Consider the following 27042-nt stretch of genomic DNA (forward strand, 5'->3'; position numbering starts at 1 on the left):
GTTGCCAACATAATAGGTCACCACATAAAGGACAAGCCATCCTTCTTTAGAGAGAACCAGTTATTTCTAGTGCGAAAAACAAGGCCCTTGCAAAACTGAAGGCATGGCCCATGAAAGGAATAATTGATAACCTGGACTTCATTAAATTAAAAACTTCTGCTCTGTGAAAGAAATTGTCAAGAAAAAGAGAAAACAAGTCACAGACTGGGGAAAAGTATTTGCAAAAGACACGTCTAATAAAGGACTTCTATCCAAAGTATACTTAAAACTCTTAAAATGTAGCAATAAGAAAACAACTCAGGTCTACGGCCATACCACCCTGAACGCGCCCGATCTCGTCTGATCTCAGAAGCTAAGCAGGGTCGGGCCTGGTTAGTACTTGGATGGGAGAAAACAACTCAGTTAAAAATGGGTCAAAGAGTTTAACAGACACCTCACCAGAGAAAACACAAAGATGACAAGTAAGTGTATGAAAAGATGTTCTACATCATATATCATCAGGGAAATGTAAACTAAAATAACAATGAGTTACTTATTTTACACCTATCAGAACGGCCAAAATCCAGAACACAGCCAAAACCAAATGCTAGTGAGTGTGGAGCAACAGAGACTCCCATTCCTTGCTGATGGGAATGCAAAATGGTCTGGCCATTTTGGAAGACAGTTTGGTGGTTATTTATAAAACTACATATACTCTTACCATACAATCCAGCAATTGCACTCCTTGGTATTTACCCAAAGGAGCTGAACACTTGTGTCCACACAAAAACCTACACACAGATGTTTATAGCAGCTTTACTCATAACTGCCAAAACTTGGAATCAACCAAGATTTACTTTGCTAGATGAACAAGATACATAAACTGGTACATCCAGAGAAAGGAATATTATTCAGTACTAAAAAGAAAGGAGCTATTAAGCCATGAAAAGACATAAAGAAATCTTAAACGCATATTATCCAGTGAGAGAAACAAATCTGAAGGCTTCATACTATATGGTTCCAACTGTATGACGTTCTAGAAAAAGCAAAACTATGGAGACAGTAAAAAGATCAGTGTTTGCTGGGGGTTTGGGGGGAGGGAGAGATGAATAGGGAGAGCACAGAGGGTTTTTAGGGCAGTGTTACTATTCTGAATGATGCTACAGTGTTGGGTATATGTCACCACACGTTTGCCCAAACTTGTAGAATATACAACACCAAGTGGGAACCCTGAATTATCTCTGGACTTTGGGTGATTAAGATGTATCATTGTAGGTTCATTGATTGTAACAAATGAATCACTACAGTGGGAGATGTTGACCATCGGGAAGGTGGGGCATCTGTCCCTCCTCCTCCATTTTTCTGTGAACCTAAAACTGCTCTGAAGGAAACAATAAGGTCTTTTTAAAATAAAATGAAAAACAAGGCCTGTATAATATGTTACCTCATCCAGTTCTCCAGTTGATAATCTCTGGTCCAGAATCCAGTTGGATGAGTGATGATTTTTTTTCTCAAAGATATCCGTATGATTTACTCCTTCACTCTCTCATCTCTTTTCTAGTTTGTTTTTGTTGTTGTTGTTGTTGTTGTGTCGTGTTAGTTACCATACAGTACATCATTAGTTGTTTTTTTTTAAAGATTTTATTTATTCATTTGACAGAGATCACAAGTAGGCAGAAAGGCAGGCAGAGAGAGAGGAGGAAGTAGGCTCCCTGCTGAGCAGAGAGCCCGATGCGGGGCTCGATCTCAGGACCCTGGGATCATGACCTGAGCCGAAGGCAGAGGCTTTAACCCACTAAGCCACCCCGGTGCCCCAGTACATCATTAGTTTTTGATATAGTTTTCCAAGGTTCATTGTTTACGTAAAACACCCAGTGCTCCATGCAATCCATGCCCTCCTTAATACCCATCGCCAGGCTCACCCATCCCTCCACCCCTATCCCTCTAAAGCCCTCAGTTTGTTTCTCAGAGTCCACAGTCTTTTCTAGGTTTTATCCTGATTTCTGTAATAATGTGAATTATGTGTTTGGCAAATATTCGTTTTTTATCTTGATTCTTCTATTCCTAAGTGCATAGTGTGATCAATAGTGTGATAGCAACTTAGCATTTATGAAAAGGGAACTTTTAGGAACTTGTAGGAAAGAAATGTGTACATACTTGCTAGTTTCCAAGCAATTTACATAATATAGAGAGCACTTAATCCTTATTACAGCAACCTAAGTCAATATTGTTATGACCATTTTACATAAGGATACACAAAGACTCAAAATCAAGGTCATACAGCTCATGTTCCCATATACTATTTGGCATGCAGTAATTGCACTGTAACATCTAAATCTGCCACGATAAGGAGAGGGTGGTATTTAATGATGGTAACAGTGCCATAATATACACAATTCGGGGCTCAATTTTAGGTTGGAAGTTAATCTTCCCACTCCTGTCACCAGAGCATGCAGCCCAGTAATCCTGCAAGAGGACACAGCCGTGCTGCCACACACAGCAGCAGCAGCAGGGGTCGGGGTGGGGTGGGGGGGTGCAGGGGAGGGGACTGCAGTATCGCCAGCCAATCCTCAGCTAGAAAACAATAGCTAGAGGATGACGACGATGACAGCAACGGGCAATAGCTAAGGACTACAGAAGGGGTTATTCCTCCACAATGAAGCACGGAAGGAAATGAATCAGATTCCCCCAGAACCAGGCCATTAGTCTTGTTGGTTAAGAGTTATTACCAGTTACACAGTGAGTGGGGTCTGGCCATTGGTATTAAAACCTCTTGCATATCCTTTAGAACATATCAAATATAACCATAGTTATTCCAGCAACGTGTACGTGATTTTCATCACAGAGTAAGAGCTCACTATCTCTACAAATTTGATTATCATCTCATAAGGGCCTAAATTAAAGCACCTCATGCAGGTGTTTTGTTTTGTTTTGTTTATTTACCCCTCAGGGGTGCTGAAATAGCACCAGATGCCACTAGATGGCCGCTGAGAACAGAACCTTGGTTTATTCACCATGATGACTGGATACAAATGGCTGTTAAGCATCAAGGCAAGGTGGAATTGCTCTGCCTAATCGGGGAGGAAATTATTTTAATGAGCTGAGAAGAGGAGGGAAGAAGAGAGCCAGTGGATGCTGTCAGAGGAGAAGAAGAAGAGGCTGGCGTCCGGAGACCATACCGCCAGGAGGTAACTTTAAAGAACAGAAATCTCTAAGGGGAGGTTTTAAAATGATTTGATGTGGAATGTCTGATGTAAGCACCCTCCTCTGCCCCCCACAGACTCTTCAGGAAAGTCTGCATCATTCCACAATGTCTTTCTATCCGTGGCTTTTAGCGGAGAATTAGCCAGGTACTGAGCAAGAGGCTGGGGGAGATGGCACAGCTGGCCCAGGTGAACCTTGCCTGTGGAGGCCATCTCTGTGATCACTCAGAGTCGAGATTCTGATGTCTCACAGGAGGAAAAGGGGCAAGACACAGAAGAAGAACAAAAAGAAAGAAGGAAAGAAAATGTTGGGAGCGCAGCCCTAGCCTCAGAGTTGTTTAATTTCTTTCTGGATGGGTAGAATTCGGCATTTGAACCCAAGTCCCTCGGATCTCCAAGCCCTGCATGGTCTGCTAAAGTGCAAACATACACTCTAATCCGTAGTTGTAAAAGTCAGCCCACCAGGTTAACTCAGTCCCTGGTGGGGATGGCAAGAAGCAGAGCAAACTGTAATGGTTTCCATATCAGGGAAAACACCCAAAGTGTCAGAAACTCTTTCCCAGCCTCCCCCCAAATTGCTCTAGACTACTGCCTAATCTTGCTTTCCACTTCCAGGAAGAGCTGTAGTCTGCGGCATTTCATGCTGTCGCTTGTCTCCCTCTGGGCTTCCCTTTTGCTTCTCTTTTCCAACCACCCGAGTCCCTTGTGTTCCCTGCTTCCCTGCTCCCAACATCCCCCCCGCTTCGAGAGAGCTTCCCAATTCCCTCCTCGACTCTGCTCATTCTCCCACACTTCTGTTGCCTAACTCAGGTCTGAGGTCGACTTTAGCCATCTGTACATCACCCCCCACCCAGCCCCAATAGATCCAGCACAGTACAGAGCATGTAACAGTTTCCCAATAAATAATGTTTACATTGAATTTAAAGATGATGGGTCTCTAACTTTTTTTGCAGCTAATTTCAATAGCCCCGAGAGGTTTCTCCTAAACAATAGGAAAATCAGATTTCAGTGGTCTAATGCAGAATTCGAATGCAGCAAACCCAGCATAGTTGTCTTGTAATTGGCGCCTATGACTCTTGGGGCTTGATTTAGAAGTTGCCTGCCCGACCAGATTATATGTTTACATTGGAGACAATTAGGAGGAAGAAATGATGCTGGAGAGAAGAAGTCCTACTGATTCTGTTTCAAGCACCTCAGGCCATCAACTGGATCTGTGTGCCAGCCAGATCCAGTGCAACAATAACCAAAGTTTGAGGCTTTCTAAGGTGAGCCCTGAGCTCAAGTGGGCAGAGTACAGGGGGCCCAGTGGTTGCTCTGGGAGATGCACCTGCTTAGGTGCCACTGGAATTTCCATTTTTTGGCAAATGTCCTCATATTAGCTGGAACCACAACTCCAACAGATTCCAGGAGGGGCTGTCTGCACTGCCCTCAGGCTCATAGCTAGCAGACCTGTTCTGCAGGAATCTAAAAATGCAGTGCCTGTCTCTCCTTAACATCTTAATTGGCGCAGAGGAGATTTCATCCTTCCAAAAAGGCCACAGGGAGGCAGACAGCAGTGTGGTAAATAAATAAAGCATCCTGTAACTGTTAACTGTTTATCCCATGAGCGCTTATACCAAAATGGAAACAAACAAAATCACGAAGTGGTTGATGTCCTTATTTGTTATTGCCAACATTATTCTTTTACAACCATACTTGTTTTCTTTTCCAAAGGCCCCAGTGTGCTTCTCAGATGTCTGGGCACTAAGAGTTCTAAAAAAGAGCGGATACTTTTGAGTGGCATATCTTATCCCTGCTTCAACAGGCTTTTTCTCTAAGTTCAGCATCATTTGAACTTGAGGTAGAAAAAATGGTAAAGGGAGGGAGGATCTAGAAAGACAGACCGGGGTGAAAGTCAGAGAGAGCCAGAGAAAAAGACAGAGAAAGAGACAGACACAAGGAGGGAAAGAAGTAGTGTCAGAGGCATAAACAGTGTGGTGGATGCACAGATGGAAACACAGAACGTGGCAGAGCAGACAGACAGACAGACCACTATGGCTGGTCTAAGATAGCCTCCCCACTAGCCAGTGCCAGGGGCTAAATCATGGCCAAGACGTTTTTTCTGCACAAGCAGCACTCTCTCTGTTCTCTCCACCCACCCCTCCATTCCCTCCCCCCAAACACACCAGCTGTCTAAGACTCCTGTGTCCCTAACTGTGACCCAGCTGGGGTCGGCCTTCACAAGGAGAAGCTTCACTGAGTAATAAAGTAAAAAAGAGAGTCAAGGAAGAAGAATACAGGAAAACCGCTATGGGGAGAGAAAAGGAAGGGAGAGAAGATGGGTGATGCGGAGCAAGGATTTTCACATTACAAAGTACGCCTGCAGGGAGTGGGTCTGGGCAGGAAGAGCAAGGGTTATCTCCCTGCCTCGACCAACTTCCGGAAGGTGGGGGGGGGGGGGCTTTTTCTGTCTCCTTGCTTTATAACTCAGGTGCCAGGCACCTGGTGACCTCTGAGTTCCCCAGCATTTAGGGCTGACCCTTTCTTTCAGGAGTCAAGTGATATGGCTTCTATTTAGGGAATACATGCTTAAGTTTAGAGATTTCAAGTGTCATGATGTCCTGCAACTTATATGCCAATGGCGCCACAAAAAAGTAGTAACATAAACAGTAAAAATTAAAATCATACATAAGTGAAGCAAATGTGGCCAAATGTTAACAATTCTTGACTCTGTGGTAAGCATATAAGAAGTCAGAGTGATATTCATTCAACATTTCAAGACATTTAAACTTTTCATTTATAAGAGGTTGGAATTTAAAAAATAATAATAATAAAAAGGAAGAAATGAGTAAGTAGAAGGCCTGGCTCAGGGGGGAGGAAATGAGTGCACTCCCAACATTTCCTCAGGGTTCACCTGCTCTGATCTCCTGTGCCTGCCCCTCCATTACGCTATCATCCTGTTTGATGGTGCCCCCTCTCTTTCCCGCACATAGACCCAAGCATGGACTACCGCCCCTTCTTCCTTGATTCCCACAAAACTCCCATGCAAGGCAGGTGTGTGCCATCACTTTGAGCATGGAGCAATGTGATATCCGAAGCCTACAAACACTGTTTGCCTTTATGCTTTTCAAATGTGTATACACTTTAACATCTTATACTTGTAGTAATATTTTCAATCAAACAAGACAACTAAAGGGTGCTGTTTCGAGAAGTTCCCTGGCCAGTCCTTCCACCAGGAAAGCAATCTTCACTTTTTCTGCTGGTCATCTCTCCTCACGACCCAGGCTCCTCAAGAATCAGCCTCCTGCCAGCCAGCAGATTCTCTTTCCTCGTCCATTCCCTCCCTCTCTCTGTCCACACAAACTCTGGATTCAACTCAATTTTTCATGCAGAACCACTTCTCTATAGTCTGTCCCCAGCTTCAAAACCCTAGGTCTGTCTGGGTGGCAGAAGAGAGAGCTGCATTCTGTAGAACCACAGATCTATTAATTCATTTGGTTCAGCGAAAGATCATTTGCCCCCTGAGAGCAATTATGCTAGCATAGGGCAGAAACATCCATGTACTGTTTATTTTAAAGAACAATTTAAAAAATTCTTGCTACCCTGAACTGTGGCTTCACCAAAGAACCCTATTTAAAATGTGGCAAACACTCAATAGCAATTTGTATGGGAACTTTGTCTGCAAAGCTAGCTGCAGAAAAACCATCCTATTTAGAATGAGCTATAAGAAGGCTACTGTCATTGTGTTTTCCTGGGTCACTACTCTGGGAGAGGACAGTTGAAGTAAAGTAAAGAAGTCTACCTCCGCCCTGTTTTTCCAGCCTGGTGATCTGTCCAACTATCATTGGGATTTGACTCAACACTCCAGCCAACAGCCTTCTTCTGTCTGCTCTTCTTTGGGGGCTTACTTTGTTCTTTTTATGCCAGGGTCCCGGGCCTGTCCTGGATCTCACCTGTTCCTGGAAAATCTGCTTTACCTGCATTATCTCTACGTGGTCCAAGCTGTTTGGCTTCATGTGATCAGGACTCAGTGACTTCCAGCCCGCGTATCATTTTGCCAGACCCAGCTTTCACAGGCAACATGAAAGCCTTGAGGACCATCAGCTCTGCCCTGTCATTTCTTCCTCTGCTATCCCAATCCCACAAGAGGTTTCTTACCAGAGAGGCTTATTTAAATTCTCCACTTTGAAGGAAGCCAGTGAACTCATGTACTCTCTGCCTTGCTTCTGGAATTTCATACCATCAGAAAGAACTGTGGAACCATTGCTGGTCTATGACGAACCAAAGACCTCCTCCTTCTGGACAAAACCACCTTGGAGTCTTTTCCTTGCCATAAAATGAAAGCTTCAGGACAATAAGAAGTAGAAACTTGTTCAAAGGTTTCACTCTCCCATCCCCTACTAAACGAAGGACCAGGGGATATTTAAAGAGCGCCCGCAGTCTGGATGAAGAACTTCTTCAGATGCAGATCCTTCAGGCCCCAGACCTGCATGGAGCCCCACTGAGTGGGTGATGGTCCTCGCAGTCGCCACACTCTGTAAGTAACCAGCACGACACTTTTCAGGGCAGGATTGCCGCCTCCGACCTCCTGCTATTTCCATTCAGGCCAAAAGTTATGATCATAGTCTTACCTTACCAGATTTGGGACAGTATGGGATAAATGTTATTCTAATTTCAGTTAAAAACATAAAAACATGATTTCCAGACAAACAGGCTTTTAACTTAGGATTTGGAAAAGTTACATGTTCTCATTCATTGTCATTGCTGTTGCCCTGCAGAGGGGAATTTAGACCTTCTTGAACTTTTCCTACAAATCTGCAATAAATAGCCACAACCTGTTAATCCTCTTTCCCATAACTGACAGGGTCAGGAGTCTCCTAACACCCACATGCCAGCAAGTGGTACCATTCTGAGAACATCTGCCTTCCTTGAGAACCCCACCCCCGTCTTTTTATAGGTATATGCCTCCACTCTCCCCCAGTGACTGGTCAGGGTTGGCAATCACTTCATTCAGGGCAATCAGAATCCTTCCCATGGACTGAAGCTCAGGGGAAACAGTCCTTCCCTCTTCAGAGAGAAGGTTTGGAAAAGGTTGAGTCCAGAGCCATTGCCTGACCCTGTGCCAATCACATGTCCCAAGCCACCCTCTAGAAAGAGAGAAGGAACCCAATACAAACAAGAAAAGCAGAGGTGAATGGTACCAAGGGGCCCAAGTTCCTAGGGTCAGAATTCCTGCGAAGGAATTCCATCCCTGGGTACGGCCTTCCCAAGGTTCTGATTATAAGCTGTGTTTTTCTTTTCTGATGTTGGTTTTGACATTCTCAACTACCCTAGCCCCTCCAATAAATATTTTTATGCTTACGTGAATCTAAGCTGGTCTTCTAATACCTGGACCTCAAAGAATCTGACCTGATAAATGGCTCATAATTGATTAATCTTATCTTGACAATTGATATAATTGATATAAAGGCCAGGAATTGTGTCAGGCCTTGAGGAAATGCAAAGAAATAGGATGGCCTCCACCCCACTGGGCTCACAGCCTGGAGGTGGGTACTGGTGCAGTAACATAGCTGCATAGCATTCCTTTCCCTTGGTTCCTGGAGTTCCCACCCAAGTGCCAATGACCCATTCTCAGGATGCTCCATCCTACTCACCCCACAGAAGAGGCAGCTGCCTCTTGGCCCCTTTATATTCCTATTGTTTAGTGCAGTCACAGAGACCCTCTGAATATTTGTTATGGGAATAAGTGAAATGTAGCCATAATAACATGCCACATCATGGTTTTCAGAGCCCTTTCAGATAAATTATCTCAAATGTCAAGAACATCCAGCCCATGGAATCTTTATAGTAGAAAGTTGATGTTTATCAGGCATCACAGACAAATAGAAACATCCTGTAAGGTTTTCCACTTCCTTCCCTTGTATTATCTAATCTTAATTTTGCTAAGTAGGCTTCCTTACTGGGAACAGAATGAGCTAATGGCTGAGAGCAGGAAAGGAACAGCGATCAAGTATCTGATTAGCTTGGTTACATTTCTTGAAAACAGAATTCATCCATTTCTGTTGAAGACGGATCTCAAGGGCTCAGGTACCTACAAACATGATCCTCCTACAGTAACCTGGGAACCAAAATTTAGAGTCTGCAAAGTTGCAACCCCAACATCTTATTCACTCACCCACTTATTTAGCTCTGTTGGGTCCCCTTATATACCAAGCATTCTGGTAGTTATGACTGTCTGCACTCTTATGAGTTTACAACCTATTACAGTGCTTCACAAATTGACTTATACCCTGGAATCCCTGGGAGAGCTTTAAAAAATACTGATACTTGAGTCCCACCCCCTTCCCCGAGATTGTGATTTCATTAATGTGGGGTATGATCTGGATAGTTGGAGTTTTAAAATGTCCCCACATGATTCTAAGTGTCCAACCAAGGCTGAGAACCGCTGGTCTAGGAGAGAAAGATAAATAAGCAAGGGATTATTAGAAAGTGTTTAAGGGGCACCTGGGTGGCTCAGTGGGTTAAGCCTCTGCCTTCAGCTCAGGTCATGATCTCAGGGTCCTGGGATCGAGCCCCGCATTGAGCCCCGCATCAAGCCCCACATTGGGCTCCCTGCTCAGCAGGGTGCCTGCTTCTGCCTCTCTCTGCCTGCCTCTCTGCCTACCTGTGATCTCTCTCTCTCTCAAATAAATAAATAAAATCTTTAAAAAGAAAGAAAGAAAGAAAGAAAGAAAGAAAGAAAGAAAGAAAGAAAGAAAGAAAGAAAGAAAGAAGGAAAGAAAGGGGTTAAGCCCATGATGCAATGGGACCCGGAGAGGCCCTCTCCACTCAGGCTTAGAAGACCCTGAGAGGCTTCTGGGAGGAGGCAGCTGAGACCCAGGGGATCAGAACCAACCAGGTGACAATGTTTGGAAAATGGGAGAAGAGCATTCTGAGCAAAAAGAACAGTAAATGTCATAAGAAAATGCACTGAAGAGAGGTATTGGAGAACAGAAATGACAGCACAGGAGACATAGGAAATGACAAAAATCGAGCTTGATGAGATGAGCAAAGATCAAAACACAAGAACTGACGTTTTGAGGTGTAATTCTGAAGCCAACAGGGGCTCATTACAAAGAGTTCTGCAGGAGAACAAAAGCTCTGGGCTGTGTTAGAGACAGCCCCGCTGGTAAGCCCTCGCTTATCAGAATGACTCTGATGGCCACGCCTATAAATAGGGCAGCACCGTAGCTGCAAGGTTAATGTGGATTGATGACTGTGTTCATGATTAATCTTTCCTTTAAAAATCTCATCTATACCTAGTCATAGTGTTTGATCTATTTATTTATAGGCTTCCTTTTCTCCCCAGGAGATCGAACTCACTGCACCATTCTATTAACCTTTGCTTGGCATCCCTAAAGGAGATGGGAAAATTTTTAACACTTTAAGTTTGAAAGTCTTGCCAAAAATACAGTACAACAAGCTAAGAAAACACCAAATTCTGAGGCTGCTTTTTCCTCCAATTCTTTGGCTCTAATTTACCTGCAAGACGACATTGTGGAGAAGAACAGGTCCGCTTGGAGCATTTTTGCAGAGCAAGGTAATGCTGAGCTTTAAGCTAACCTGCACTTAGAAAAAAATCAGAGGGGAATGAAATTGCTTTTTGCTCAGGGAAGCTCTTCCAATTTCACTTCCAGGGGAAATAGTTAATTCATGAGCCGAACTGTGAGAGAAATGAATGCACTGGTTCCCAGAGGAAAAGGGATCTGACCAACTTTCTAACTGCTAATACAAATTTTAGGCTATTTTACATTTGCCCTCACAGGGGAGAGACTAGATATCGCTCATCTAAAACTAAAAGATTTTTGAATTAGATCTAACCTGCTAGGTTTTCGCTAACACAGCCACCACACGTTGAGGCTGGCCCATTTATTCAGGTTTGAGTCAGTCAGCTGTGTTCCCCAGCAGACTGCTAGCTCTGTTTGGGAGGCCGAGATCTGATCTTTGGCTCTCTTGCCTGGATAAAGTTCCCTTTCACCTAAGCCCCTGGACAAGGAGGTTTAAATTCACCTTTTCATTCCAGCCTGAGTTCAGAAAGTCAGAGTATGGGTTAGACCAGTGCTTCCCACACTGTACTATACCCCCCCCCCAAGTCACCGGAGACCTTAGGAAAGTATGCACCCCACATTCTGCCCTTCTGCCACATTCCCGGGGGTGATGATGCTGCAGGTCCACGAACCATACATTTTCTCTACCTGTTCTGAAGCTCTGAGGTGAGCTCTCTTCTCAAAACCATCTTCCCAGGGCACCTGGGTGACTCAGTTGTTAAGCGGCTGCCTTTGGCTCAGGTCCTGATCTCAGAGTCTTGGGATCGAGGCCTGCATTGGGCTGCCTGCTCAGTGGGGAGTCTGCTTCTCCCTCTCCTGTTCCCCCTGCTGTGTTCTCTCTCTCTCTCTCTCTCTGTCTGTCTGTCTCTCTCGCTGTCTTTCTCTCTGTCAAATAAAAAATAAAATCTTAAAAAAAAAAAAAACCTTCCCCATCTACCTGCTTCAATTTCTATCATTAGAGAATCATCTGAGTCTCAAAGGCCTTTTGCCCTTCCAGAGTCTCCTTTTTAAAACACTTTCCCTGGAGGATTAACATTTGATATTCTCTCAGCTAACAGTATCAGGGATTAGGTTTCAAATGGTCGAAATCCAAACCAAAATAGAATGAGTTAGGACCATGGGTACTAAAGGGACAAAGGCAGCAGGGAACAGAGAAAGGGACTCATTAATGACACAATCTTCCCCAGCCAAAGGGAAACTAACAAACAAATGAAAATAAAGCCACTCTTTCTGCCCTCAGAGGAGTTTCAAACCAGAGGTCCTTACCTAGAACACAATGGAGAGTCATAGCCTTGGAGCTAAAATCCCACTATGCCCTAGGATTAGGACTGGGCGTAATTATGTAACCTTCTGCATTAGCTCCCTAATTTGTGGAACGGATATGACAATACCTATGTTCCACCTGGTGTTGTCATTAGGGTTAAATGAGATGTTCCATCTTGGTTATTGCCAAGCACCTAGTATGTATGGTAACCCCAATAGTCACTCAGCGTATAATCAAAATGTAACTAACACAACCAGTGAAGTTTGCTAAGTCCAGATTAGTACAAGAACTCAAGAAGGACTTTAGGAAGAGCTCCAGTATGGGGATGAAGGGAATACAGTTGATCACACAATTTGTCCTGTCAGATCTTGTGTTCTATCTCAGCTCTTGGCCTGGAATGATGTCTTTTCTTCAATAATTGTCCCTGTTAAATTTACCTGTAGAGTTTCCCCCTAGATAAATGTCATATTCAAGAAGAAAAACTGTCCCAGCGATTATTATGGCTCCTTCTTGGTGTACCTTACTTATTTGGTTAGAAGGCAACACTGGAACTCGATTACTTCACTTGCCAGTTGCTAGTTGACCTTGAGCAAATTACTTTCTCACCCTTGGTTTCCTGTTCTGTGAAGTGGGAGGGACAGCAGCTGTCTCAGAGGGCCGAGGTGTGGCTTAAATGAAGGATTATATATGGCCCCTAGGTCACTGAAGACGGCAGGGCCCCTCTTCTCAAAATCCCCCATCAAGATCACTTCACTCCATGCAACACATGGACAAGCCCCTTGGGGGCAATCAGCAAAAGATTGATTCTGGCCTGGTTTCTTCATTTTTCCTCTAAACTTGAAATGTTCACTGCTGTCCTCTTAACCCTTGCCCAACCTGAGGCTGCCAGTTTTCCCCCAGATTGTAGCAGCCCAAAGAACTATTAGAGCAGCTGAGTTGAATGCAATGTTGTAGGGCTGTTCTCTTCTAACAATAGATCCAAGCAGGGCAAATTCACATGTCTAAGGAGGTTAGCATCTCTACCACTCAGCCTCAGGGTGGGAACCACTCCCAGGAAATGTATAACACTGGCTGGGGCTCGGTGAGGCCCAAAGAGGGGCTCCCCTTCTCCTGGAACTCAGCTGGCCCCAAGCCAAGAATGGGAAGCAAAATTGCCAACATATGGTTTATTTCCTAACAAATGATGTTCAATTTAGGCCATGATGATTTTTCTAAAATCCCATTTAATATAAATTTTGTTTTATATGAGCTAGCAGATGGGGTCAGAAGCTGCAGAGCAAAATGACTGTATAGTATGTGGTAAGTCTTGTCTGTAGGGTGACAGGCTCCATGTGTCTGTATGGGGTAGGGAGGTGTTAAAACAAACAGAAAGAAAATCAGGTCACCACCTAGGTATTTTGAAGGTGAAAAAAATCCAAATTTGGAAAACTAGGGTTTGTTAATCTGATATTCATTCATTCATTCATTCATTCATTCATTGAGCTGAGAAATGAAGTGTTGAGACACCTGGAATAGAGCACCACCTTTATCAATGCTCTCATCCTCTTGGGGTCTCAGTTTCCTAACCCAGAAAATGAGTCATCTTTTCAGTCAGAGATGGTGAAGAGATTTCACCTCATGTGCTAACTCTAACCCTTGGCAGGGGCTGCTATGAGGTCTGGCCTGAGAAGTCTGAGGCTCTAGCCAGACTGGCATCACAACAGGTAGTTAATATCTGTCATGAGTCTGGAGTATAGTTGGCCAAAGTTGTGTGAATCACTTGCAGCCCATGGGAATTAGATGGTCTCAGAAGTCCCTTGCATTCTTCATAGTTGTTGGGTCTAATTCACCCGCCACAGACTGAGGGGCACAAGCAGAGGAGGAAGACAGGTCCAAGAGAGAGGATTCACCTAGAGATCACTCAGGAGCATAGTTTTGGCTGAAAGACATCTTGAAATTTGACTTGCCTTGTCTCTAAACACCACTCACAAATTTAAGCCTAGGAAATAGGTGTAACTCAAAGACCAAAAAAACATTTTTTTAAACAATGAAGATATAGGTCCTCATGGATCCCTGGCTCTTGGCACCTGTACTGGGTTGAATAGTGGTTTCCAGAAAAGATTTTTCCATTTCCTAACGCTGAGAGCCTGTGAATGTTACCTTATTTTGAAAAAGGGTCTTTGCAGAAGTTAAAAATCTTGAGTTGTGATCATCCTGGGTTACTCAGCTGGGCCCTAAATCCAGTGACAAGTGTCCTTATAAGAGACAAGAGAGAGGACACATGAAGAGGAGGAGGCACTGTGATCATGGAGCAGAGATTACAGTGACATAGTCGAGGAGGCCAGAGTGCTGAGAGCCACCAGCAGCTGGGAGACGCAAGGAAGGATTCTCCCCTGGCCTCCAGAACTGTGAAAGAATTCGTTTCTGTTATAAGGCACCCAGTTTGAGGTCACTTTTACAGCAGCCACAAGAAATTAATATAGCAGTCTACAGGAAGGACTAATAGTGGCCTTAGAGTGGCTTAGGCTGACCAGAAGAAGAGGCAGGGCAGTGGCTTTGTGGAGAGGACATCAGCCCAGATTCTGCTCATTCTTTCCTGTCTCCCATGCCCTCCTTTACTCAAGATCTCTGCATACCCCCCAAGTAAGTTGTTCCTGCTTGGATTCTTCTGGGGCTTTTCACTCATCTGCACCACCTTGGCCCTGAAATGGCCTCACCCAGGCTACCATCATGCCAGCCTTGACCTTGGCCAAGTTTTATAGTCAAACTCAGCTACCAGCTTAATCATTAATCATAATTCTCTTTGTACAGAATGCTCCTCGCCATGTTGGAAAACATGCTCTCAAGCTAGATGCCCTCCCCTTTATTACCCAAGTGAGAGCTTACATCTATAGGCAAAATTATTGCCAAGACTCTGCCAGTATCTGGCAGCTAAGGGACAGAGAAAAGGAGGAACTCAAAAACAACCGAGCTCCGTTTTATAGTGTTTGATAAGGAAACTTTCTTCTCCAATTTGCACTAAATAATGGGCAAAAGGGTCATTTCTGAAATTTCATCTTTATGGTCCCAGAACTGCAATCTATAGGAACAGAAATTCACAGTAGAAGCAAGTGGACCAAACCATGAATTCCTTTTGATGCCATTGTCCTTGCCCTACCCTTTTCAATGTTGTGTACTGCTTGAACATGCTGAGAAAATCTGGATTTCACCATATAACAACCCCCTCCTCCAACCCAGGAACTTGCACAGTCTAACTCCCACTTCTCGTTTCATGCCCAGCCCCTTGTTTATACTCAGACTTCTCCAGGACAGACTGTCCCGTGAGCTCCGCCTTCCCACCGCTCTCATGGCAAGGGGCTAATCCAGTTTGAATCTCTTACTTTGTGAGAGTTGTGGCAAGCAAAGCCCAGGCCTCAGATTCTAGTTACTGGATGTTACTATATGATATCACACTTTACTATAGTCTGCTATTTACCATCTGGGTGATGTGGCGCATTTACTTAAAATCTCTCATCTATGAGGAAGGAGTAATAAGAACTTCCTTACATGATTACAACGAGAATCAACAGGGGCGCCTGGGGGACTCAGTCAGAGGAGCATCTGGTCATGGCCCTGGAGTCCCGGGATCGAGACCCGTGGTGGGCTCCTTGCTTGGTGGTGGTGGTGGAGGAGCTGTTTCTCTCTGACCCTCCTCTGTCTCATGTGCTCTTCCTCTCTCAAGTAATTAAATAATATCTTGAAAAAAAAAAAAAGACAATCAATGTATCTAGTCCAGGGCTTGGCACTCCTAAAGTCCTCAAGAAATATTAGCTCTCATGACTCCCATTGCTATTATTGTGATTGTTGTCATTGCTGCCCTCCCCCAAAGATACATAATCCGTTACTTCCCCCTCCACCATTTCTGCTTGCTTCCATGTGTGCTCATATAATGACTAAGGGAAGGATGAAGACAGGAGGCGAAATGTAAGCAAAAACTTGATGCCTGCTGGATCAAAAGAGGTCTGAGCCATTCAAGGACTAAGAGATGCATTTGAATCTCAAGCTCTTTGATTATCTATCATATTCTGTCCACAGAGTCCTTGTTAGATGCTTTTACTTCAGAAATCACAGCAGCCCAACTGGCATTGAACTTTGTCTCCAAAACCACCAACCGACATATGAAATAGACATCACCCCAAGAAACCCTTTTGTTTTGTGAATGATGAGACATGTGACTCCAGAATCACCCATTGTGGATAGCCTCGATCCCTCCCTTCTAACTGATGTCACCACTGGTGTCCTCTGGCCAAGGACAGAGGGAAAGGCTTCTGCCTCTGTTCCCACCAGCCTGACGTTTGTCCACTGAAAGCCTCAGCCTCATCCTTGGCATACTGGCTCAGTGCAGCACTTTAAACTGTGGTGCCTCGCACTGTATCCCCTCCACCACCTCAGCTCTGATTCCTCCCCTCAGCCCATCCACCTTGCCCTCACCTCTCCATTCAGCCATGCTCTTCTGTAACTTTACACACCTGGCTCTTGACAAAAATACAGACCATTAATATTGTCTCTGACCTCCTTAGGCCAATTTCAAGCTTCCAGATTGTTCCCACCAACTTACCCACCCCAGTTCTGTGCTAAGTGGGAGCAAGACCCTGGGAAGCATGCCTGGCCCTCCAGACGGTGCTCCCAGTTCCTCCAGCAATCTCATCACATCACCCCCGTCAAAAACTAACTTTCCACCATAAAGTCAACCAGTCTCGTGAAAGTGCGTCCTATGAATTCATCACACGACCCCATAATGATAAATGATAGATGAGAAAACAAAGTTACTACCCTTGGGACAGGCAACCTAACAGGGGCAGGCATTTCCTCCCCCAAGAGGCAATCCTCACAGGACTCCATTGACCAAAACATTGGGAACAATTTTACCTCCTCAAAAATGAGTTATTTCAACAAAGGTCAATCAATCAGTGTATTGGTTTGCTAGGGCTGACCTAACAAAGTATCACAAATAGAGTGGCTTGAACAACAGAAATTTATTATCTTGCCTTGCTGGAGGAAGGTGTTAGTGTGCCTGCTGCCTTCTGGGGGCTGTGAGGGACAGAATCCTTTCCATGCTTCTTCTAGCTTCTGGTGGTCGCAGGCAATCCCCAGCTTGTAGATGGCACACTCTCTGTCTTCATGTCATCTTCCTTTTGATCATACCTGTCCGTGTATCCAAATTCTCCCATTTTATAAGGACACTGGTCATCCTGGGTTAGGAACCACCTTAATGATCTTATTTTGACCATCTACAAAGACCCTATTTCCAAATAAGATCACACTCACAGGTTCTTGGGGGTAAGACTCTACCATCTTTTGTGGGGACACAATTCAACCCATAACACTTAACACTTAAGTACGGCATATCTTTATTTATGTCAGGGATGCATTCAGGAAAACCTTATGTAATTTTAAGCTCTCATAATCAATTTCTCTAAAGGAAAATCAACAGTTGAGGGCATGGTGGAAGGATTGTTATCTCAAAATGTATCTATTCACAAACATGTAACATGTTTGCCCTTCATTATTTCTTTTTTCTTCTCTCCGTATTTTCTCTAATGTTTCCCTTTGAGAGTTCACTAAATTTACTGCTTGGCCTGTCTCAGTGGTTGTCTAGCTTCTGTAATGGCATTTTATGTAACTTGCACTGCAAAGTCCCTGATTTCAAGACCCGGTTTTCAGCTCTCACACGAGCCATATGACTTAATGACATCTTGGAGGATATTGTTCTGTGATTTGGAAAGTTTTAAATGCTCAAGTAGCAATGAATATTAAAATAACACCACAAAAGTGACCAAAATCTTTTGCAGAAATTCTAGTGCATGTGAACACGAGGATGACCCCCATCCCACTGACAAAGGAGGCAGGGTTTTTCCATCAAGCAGTTGAAGTGACATTGTCACACATGAAAACAGCATATTGCTCATTTGGCCCTCTGCTTTGAAACTGTGTGATTTTTTTTAAAAAAATAAATTTGAGAAATGTATTTTTTTTTTTCAATTTAGGTAACCAATTGAGACCATGTTAATATTTTCAGGTCACACTATCTCAAATTCACATAGTTCAAATTTGCATAAGGTGCCATTGGACTGTGTAATAAGCACCCTTACTTCACTAAAAAGAATCACAGAGCAAAACTACCCAGAGGAAGAAAGGCAGAGGGATGCTACATGTCTCGTTACAGAGGCCAGCCTTGTGCCGATTAGGAATAAATGGATTTTAGCCCTGTCTCTGGCCCTTGGTCTTTAAATTATTTATTCCTTCATCCTCTCTGCCTGGTTCTGAAGTCTACTAACAAAAGAAAAACTACCTTTATTATATGATTTTTTTTTTTTTTTTTTGGTCCTCCCCTGCCTCCAGCCACCAAAATAGGCCTTGCTATAAATGTTAAGCTCCTAAAGCAGAATGACACAAAGGTGACATGAGGCACTTAAGTACTCAGCGGTGCTGTGCTACGGGAGGCCACAGGTCAGGAGTCCTGTGACATGGCTTTCAGTCCCGGCCCTGCCACCAACAAGTTATGCTTCCCAGAATGATTTGTTTAATTTCTCCGGGCTTCCATTTCTCTGTAGTGAATGGTTTTGTACGTCTCTGTTAAAGAGATGAAAAGCCAAAGGCAATACACAAGATCCACAACCATTTTCTTGCAGAGAAAAGCAGCCTGGGTTGTGGGAAGAGATCTCAGATTCCGAGCCCTCCCTTCTCCCTACGACATCCGTGGTCCTCCCACGTCCTCAGGTGGAACCGAGGGCTCGCGTGCCCTGGGAAACATCCCTTGGGCTGCTCTCAATGGTTTTGCCAATTTTCTTATTATGAATAGCCTCACCTACCCCCACTCTACTCCTGCTTACATCTATCCCTTCACTCAGAAAGGATGAAAGCCTTTCTTTTTAGGACCTTGGGCTGACCCTGACTCTGAGTGCCTGGCAGGTCTTGAACAGGCTCACCCTTCAGGTCCTGAATAGGAAGACCCTAGGTAGACACAGTGTCCATATTTTCTGAACCAAAAACTCACGATTTGTTTCACAGTAGACATATGAATTTTCAAAGTAAAATAATCTGAAATATATGAAAATCAAATATTTAATTTAGCCTCTAATTAATTGCCTTAATCAAAAAGGAACAAAACTACATTAGATTCCTCTACCCAAGGAAAGAGAATGAGACACATAGCCACACACTTTCCCCTTATTGGTGAGGAATTGGAAGCCTCTCCCACTACCTAACTGCTCTCTGTTGCTAATTCTATAGCCAAGCCCCATTTCTCCTTTCCAAACTTATTTCCTCTCTACATAAAGGAAGAAATTAATTCCCAACCTCCTGGAAAATAAACAAAAGGAGGAATACATCTTCTCCCAGTTTTTAGGAATTTCAATGTAAAAACATGTTCTGTTTGTAGAGCAAACCCTTCTTATTTTCAACCCATCTTCAACAATGGTGATTTCCAGGAAGTTTTGGAATTGTACCTTTTGGCTTCATCCTTAACATCTGGATGGGTTTGTTGATGTTTGGTTGTTCGTCATCTTATGAGGGTGGGAGTGGAGAAAGAAAGACATTCAATACTCAGCTCCCGCCTGCCCCACCAGGGCTGGCAGCAACAGGGGTCAGTAAATGAAAATGACCTGGGGTTCCACCATCTGTGAACCAGGTTTCCTATAGAGCTGATGCAAGAGTTGGAGGCAGGAGGGAGGGGTGGAAGTCAGGGAGACAGTGCCTTCCCTTTGCAAGGTGCAGTGAGGGCAAATGACTTCTTAAGGAAATAAAAAGGCCTCACAGGCATGAACATCATCCTACCTATTTTCCTCCGGAAGCAGTGCTCAGAAGAGGGCTGCTAAGGCGGTGTTCTGACCTCAGTTATTTTAGGGCCATTTGACAATTTTTCTGTGCTCAACCAAAAGGTCTTTAAAATTGCCAACAGCTGACGTTGCATGCCAACTTGTTTGCAAGAGAAACCAATTCTCACAAAGCCCTCCTCTCAGATCTGTTTACTGTCGTGACAGCTTTCAGAAAAGAGGAAGAAGCAGATGTTTCCCACACTCTGACTTCAGTGGGCTTCCCACTGACCCCTCCAGCAGTAGAGACCTGACTTAAGCCCAGTGGGTGCCTCTGAACCAAAGTGCTTCCTCCCTTCTGGCATCTGGTCCCAGACCCCAAGCCTCTTCTGGCCCAATCGGTGGAAGCAGGACAAGGTCTCTTCTAAGCTGTGTTTTGTTATTTTGTTTTGTTTTTGTTTTTGTTTTTTTAACAGAGAAATTATATTTTTCTGGTTCGGAAAATAACTGAGAGCTTGTAGCACCAACTCTCAAGGTGAACTTGGCCAGCTGAAGTGCAACTGTAGACTCTGTGACCTGCCAACTTGAGTGACAGGCTGTTTACACTCATTAGAAGGCTCTAAGAATTGAAGGCCTCTGTGGATTTCTTGATTTTTTTTTGAATACTTTAAAAAATAGAGTGTTTTTTAAAAGGGCATCATTTAGGAACCATCCAGCTGTCTTATGATTCCTAATCTGTGTATTCAAACCTCTGTGGAGTTTATCAATACATCAGAGACATTAGTGATTAATAATTAGTAGTGGGGAACCATAAAGGTTCAGCATGTGTGGTCATGTAAAGAAGCAGCACAGTACATGGTTAAGGCCAAAGCTCTGGGGCCAGCCTACATTTGAACCGTGGCCCTATGACCTTGGACAAGTGACTTGTCCTCTCTGAGCCTATTCCTCCACCAGTAAAAATGGAAGGAGAAAAAAGCTTCTGCACAAGACTGTTTTGAAGGTCGAAACTCAGGCATCAGTATTTTTCAAAACATCGAGATGATTCTCATGTGCAGCCAAGCTCTGCAGCCGGCGGTATCCCCTGCCTGTGGCCTCTGGCCACTCCTCAGAGGATGCTGAAGCAGAGGAGGCCCAGATCTGACGTAACACCGGGCAGGCTGAGAGGCTGGGAGCGAAAACCCACACAAGCTTTGTTTCCACCGGCACTGCATGCAGGAAAGGGGTCCCCTCTGCCCTGGATGTCTACCTCGTTACCAGCTGCGGAGTGCTGTTTCTGGGCTGCGGGCCGAGGGCCAGGGGGTCTGGCAGGACCCAACGTTCAACCCAACGTTCATCAATGAAAGAAAAGGAAGAGATATTTTGATTCTCTGAATATCATTTTTGAATTATTATTACATGGTTTTGAATTTTTTATTCCTAACCTTGTGAACAAGGTTGTTTCTGTCAAGAATTTTTAAAGATCATCATTTAAAATCTTGGCCAGAAACTGCACACATAAAACCTAGTTTTTTAGAGAGTACGTGGAAGTTTTATGCAAATTCATTTTCTTAGCCTACTTATGTAATATAGAAAAATTTATTTTTTTTCATCAATAATCATGGAGGTACCCCCAAATTCCCTTCAGCTTCTCCCAGGGTGCTGAGCAAATATCACTGTTTTCTCTGTGTGCCGTGACGGTTCAGGAAGCCTGGCCTCAAAGAGAAACTTTTGCATGAGACACATGCAAGAATGTTTATAGTGAACGAACAGGAAGCCGCCCAAAAGCCCATCAGCAACACAATGGATAAATGATGCTGTGCTCTTTCACTGAAATAGGTTGCAGCAGGGGAAATCAATGAATTTCAGCAGCATGTCAACGTGCATGAATCTCAAAACCTGCATATTACACAAGGAAAAAAATATCAAGTCACAGAAGAAAAGTTCAAAAATAGGTAACACCAAGTAATAAATTTGGGGGAGAGAGGATTCATGATATTTTGAAGGGGAAATAGAGCCGTTCATTCATTCAAGTCTGCTCAGACCTCAGGGACCTGATGTTTGTTGTTTTTTTCCACCTGAATCCTCTTTCCCCAGAGTGCTTTGGTTTGTCTTTCCCTGCAATTAGGTCTCTGTTCAAACAGTGCCTTATCTGTGTGAGGTCTTCCCAGACTAACTGATGTAAAATCCTGCAAGAGAACATGCACACACACACATCCAGCAATGTACGCATGCACACGCCACACACAAGTACACACTCGTCTCTCCCCTGCCGTATTTGACTTTTCTCCATAAAATTCAACACGTGGCATACAGATGTTTCCTTTCTGTCTCACCCCAGCTCCCAAGAGAGCGGGAACTTATTTGATCACTTCTGTCTCTCCAGCACCCAGAACTAGGGCTGGCACATCCTAGGAGTTCAGTAAAAGCCTATGGGATCAAAATGAGCATTTATTTAGCACTTACTGTCTTTCAGGTGCAAAATTTGGAGTCCCCAACTTGGGTGTATAAAGATGAAACTTTGTTTTGCCATAATTGTGTTTTATTTTGTTCTCAAACCCCAATTTTCCCTGGGTGAGAAAAATCGAAAACTTTCCATTCCAAGGTAAATCTTTCCCTGCTGGATTTTTCCTCAGGCTCTCCTTTAAGTAAATGGCCAATATAATATTTTACCCCACTCACCACCTGGCCCTTGTTTCTCCCCCTCTCCTTGGAGGTAAGTTAGTTCCTGGGACGTGGGCACTTACACAGCCCTGAGAGGGCCCTACCTCCTCATCCTCCATATAGCCTGCTGTATGCTGACGTCATGACGGTGTTACTTGTCCTATTAGATCTTTGTTCTTAGACATCCCTCTCCACGGTACCCACTGAGGAAATAGCTGAACTCCTCCTCTGCTCTCTGCTCTCGGGAGCCACCCACAGCGCTGATTATTTTTGTTCTAACTGCATGGCAGCTCCACCACCTGTGAGCCCCTCTGAGGGGCAGAGGCAACTTTTTTTTTTTTTAATTTTATTTATTTCTTTCACAGAGAGAGACACAGCGAGAGAGGGAACAGAAGCAGGGGGAGTGGGAGAGGGAGAAGCAGGCTCCCCGCTGAGCAGGGAGCCCGATGCGGGCCCGATCCCAGGACCCCGGAATCATGACCCGAGCGGAAGGCAGACACTTAATGACTGAGCTACCCAGGCGCCCCTCTTTTTTTTTTTTTTTTTTTTTATAACTTCCTGTACCTCCCTAGAATGGCAACAGATCCAGGGCAAGAGATGCAAAGATTTTTCTGTCACACCATGTCATGTCGAGCGCACTCCCCCACATTGATCTATGGCCCTGCCACCTTTTCATACTTCCCGCCAAAGGAAGACGCTCTGAGGTGCCCCTAGACTCAAGGGGAGTCTCCGTGGTGTCTTCCTTCAGCATCTTCCTCTTCCGAGCAAATCAAGCTTGGTCTCAAATCCCCCACACGACAAAAACAAGACCTTCCATCATCCCAAATCCTTCCCTATTCCCTAAAAACTCAAGGAACTTTTTCTCTCAAAAATCTTGGCTCTGTCTCTATTACCAGAGGCTTTCAAAGTGGTTGGCTCTCTTCAGAAACTCGACGGATTCTGAACCCGTCCTCTCCCAGAGCAGTGGATGACTCAGTGGGTGGAGAGCTGGGGGCAACAAGCAAAGTGAGGGGAAGAGGAACATCTGTTGTTTCCTCGGAGTTTTATCTCACCACAGCAGAACCCGTGGCACCACAAGAGCTTAGGAAACAGCTTTATAAGTTTAGGTAATGCTTTATTTATGTAATCCTTTGGGAAATCTGCAGGAGTATTTTTTTTTCCCTCTAACAGATGTTCACTACCTGCAACTCCCCCCTTTTTTATTGTTTTTAACAATTCTTGATGGAAATATTTGTACCACATATTTCACACCTTTCAAATTTATTCGGTACATAATCCAGAAGATAATGACCTGATTTTCAAAAGAAAGCTGTCTTATCAAGAATATTAATTATTATGGCATGCTATTCAATAGCTCTGGGAACTGTCATGGGTTAGGGAAATGGGCAGGATGGCTTGACTTCCACTATATCGTGGAACAACTGTATCATGGTTCATCTCTTATTCTTTCTTTCACCTCCTTCCTATATCAGCTTTTCTCAAGGCTGCTAACATGGACCCTGGCATCAGCATCACCTAGGAGCTCTCAGAAATGCAGAATCTTGGACCTCTCCCCAGAGAGACTTTAACTGAATTAGAGTCTGCATCTTATCAAGACCCCAAGGTGATTCATGGCCGAATTAAAGTTGAAGAAGCACCACTCCAAATTCAGTGTTTCCCAAAGCCGACTAAGTCCTGGCCTCACTCCCAAGACATGTCAGTTCAGTCCAGGCTCAGGCCAGAGCTAACCCCCTACCAAGCCGTCGCATGTAGTTGTGATAGATGACTTGTGGATCAACACTGGGCTGACATTCCTAGGAACAAAACAGCTCCTGGTATAGGATGAGCTAGGACATTTGTTCCTCATTTAGAGTCTGGACTGGTTGTGGGGCACTAATAGGAAAAAGAATGTGATGGGAAAAAAGCAGCCTCAGACATTTTTTGTACGTAAACCCCATCAGATTTCTTGCAAGAGTAAATCACTGCAGTTATGGTTACGAACACACGTACACTTTTCCCGCTCAGATTCCCCTCAGATTTCCCCCAGATTCTACTTTTGTGACTTGTGTTTATCCATGAAACATCCCTTGGTATCTACCATGAATTGCTTTGACCTGAATTGCCATGTTCCCTGGGCTAGAAAGACAAGCGTGGGCTGGAGGCGGGAGGGGCAGATAGGGTGAGATCACCTGGGCTCTTCTGACCCCTGTCTGGTCTGTAACTGTAGGTCAGGAGAAGGTGTTCCGGAGCTTGACTGCCTGGGTTCGGGTCCTGACTGCCTGGTCACTGAATGGCGCAGTACCAGTTCGTTCATTCTCTGTCTCTCTCTTTCTTTCTTTTTTAAAGATTTATTTATTTGTTTTGGAAACAGCATGCACAAGCAGTTGGGAGTGGGTGGAAGGGACCAGAGGGAGAGAAACAAACTTCCCGCTGAACGCAGAGCCCAGCTCAGAGCTGGATCCTAGGACCCTGAGATCATGACCTGAGCTGAAACCAAGCATCAGACACTTAACCAACGGACCCACCTGGGTTCCCCAGTACCAGTTATTTCAACCTCCGCCTCAGTGTGCTCATTTATAGTACGGAGATGATCATAACTGCAATACCTCTCAGGGTGAGTGTAAGAATTATATGAACTAGTACATGTGGGGTGCTTAGAACCATTGCTAAGACATTGAAAGTGCTCAACAAATGGTTTTTTTTTTTTTTTTTTTTTACACTGGCACTATTTTTATTGTGAACAAACTTGTCAGATCAGTTGAGAATAAGAAAAATAGAAGTTTTATCTTCACTTGTCTCTTCTAACAAATTCTCTTAATTTTTCTTTTCTTCTTTTTCTTTTTAAGGGAGTATTTATTTCTCCTTCACTTTTGAAAGATCATTCATAGGGTATAGAATTCTGGTTAGTATTGTTTTTCTCTCTCAATGTTAAATGTTTTGCTCTACTCATCTTCCTTGAATGGTTTCAGAAATAAGAAATAATTCTTATCTTTGTTCTTCTATAGTTAAGGTGTTCTTTTTCTCTGGCTTCTTTCAGGATTTTTTTCTATATCTTTGATTTTCTGTAGTTTGCAAATGATGTGCCTAGGCTTAGTATTTTTAACATTTATCCTCCTTGGGGTTCTATCAGTTTCCTGGATCTGTGGTTTCTTATCTGACATTATTTTGGGGGAAATTCTTCATAACTATTCAAAATTTTTTTCTGTTTCTTTCTTTTTTTGGTATTCCTATTATTCATATGTTACTTTTATTTTTAATTTCCCCCCACAGTTCTTGAATATTTTGTTTTTCTAGTCTTTTTTTTTTTTCTGTTGTTTTAGTTTTGGTGGTTTCTATGTAGGTATTGTCTTGCTCAGAGATACTTTTTTTATCCATGTCCAGTTTGCTAATAAGATGATCAAAAACATTCTTTGTTTCTATATAGTATTTTTTTATCTTTAGCATTTCTGTATGGATCTCTCAAAATTTTCTTCTCTGTGTTATATTGCCCATATGATTTTACATACAATCCTCTTTATCCATTAGAACTCTTACCATTTTAGCCATAGTTGTTTTAAATACTGGATCTGATCTTTCCAACATCCCTGACATATCTGATCCTTGTTCTGATATGTATTCTGTCTCTTCAAACTTTTTTTTTGACCTTTTATACAATGTTGATTTTTTAAATTATTTTTTATTTTTTAGTAATGCGGTGCTGAGGTGTGGGGAAAGCCAGCTTTCTATACTCCTATGATTAGGTCTCAGTCTTTTAGTAAACCTCTGCCTCTGGACTGTGAACTTCACAAATTCTTCTCAGTACCCATCATAACATGGACCAAATAACAAAAGTGGCTGGCATTGTATATTCCTCTCTTTCATGGAAGGCCAAAGGGGACCAGCATTAGGTATTTCTTTGTCTCTATGTGGAAGGCAGAGCCAGATTTAGTTGGGTATTTCCTTTCTCCAGGTCACTTGGGCTCTGATAAACTCCACCTGGTTAGGCTCTGGTTAACTGGTTTCTGCTGAGGGGAGGTCTTATTAAGAACAGAATGCTCCGTTGATGGACATCTAGGTTCTTTCCATAGTTTGGCTATCGTGGACATTGCTGAACAGATGAATAGATCAAGAAGATGTGGCACATATACACAATGGAATACCATGCAGCCATCAAAAGAAATGAAATCTTGCCATTCGCGATGATGTGGATGGAACTAGAGGGTATCATGCTTAGCGAAATAAGTCAATCGGAGAAAGACAACCATCATATGATCCCCCTGATATGAGGAAGTAGAGATGCAACATGGGGGTTAAGGGGGTAGGAGAAGAATAAATGAAACAAGATGGCATTGGGAGGGAGACAAACCATAAGTGACTCTCAATCTCACCAACAAATGGTTATTATTATTTCTAAACCCAAATAGAAAGCCTTAAGCCACATTTCTTCCCTCTTTGAGCCATTTTCTAGCTGCGAGAACTTGAGTCAACTTATTTATCTCTGAACCTCAGTTTCCTCTTCAGTAAAAGGAGAAAAGCTTGTGCTTACCTCACAGCGGATTAAGAGTAAAATGAGAAGATTTTTAAAGAAGCACCTTGTAGAGTATCTGACACATGTGGGCTCTGAGCAAATTTTAGCTCATTTCTCTCCTTTGCCATGAAAA

The 27042-nt window shown here is 43.6% G+C and overlaps 1 long non-coding RNA gene across 1 annotated transcript in view; it reads left to right on the forward strand.

The window, feature by feature from the left end:
• The window catches only part of LOC116569062, a 161512-nt gene that overhangs the window by 106200 nt on the left and 28270 nt on the right, over positions 1–27042 (forward strand). The window contains exons 4-5 of the long non-coding RNA XR_004276839.1: positions 2930–3167; positions 6983–7698. This is a non-coding gene — a long non-coding RNA (uncharacterized LOC116569062). The remainder of the gene's footprint in view (positions 1–2929; positions 3168–6982; positions 7699–27042) is intronic.

This window comes from Mustela erminea, chromosome 11, assembly GCF_009829155.1.
Source record: "Mustela erminea isolate mMusErm1 chromosome 11, mMusErm1.Pri, whole genome shotgun sequence".
Lineage (NCBI taxonomy): Eukaryota > Metazoa > Chordata > Mammalia > Carnivora > Mustelidae > Mustela > Mustela erminea.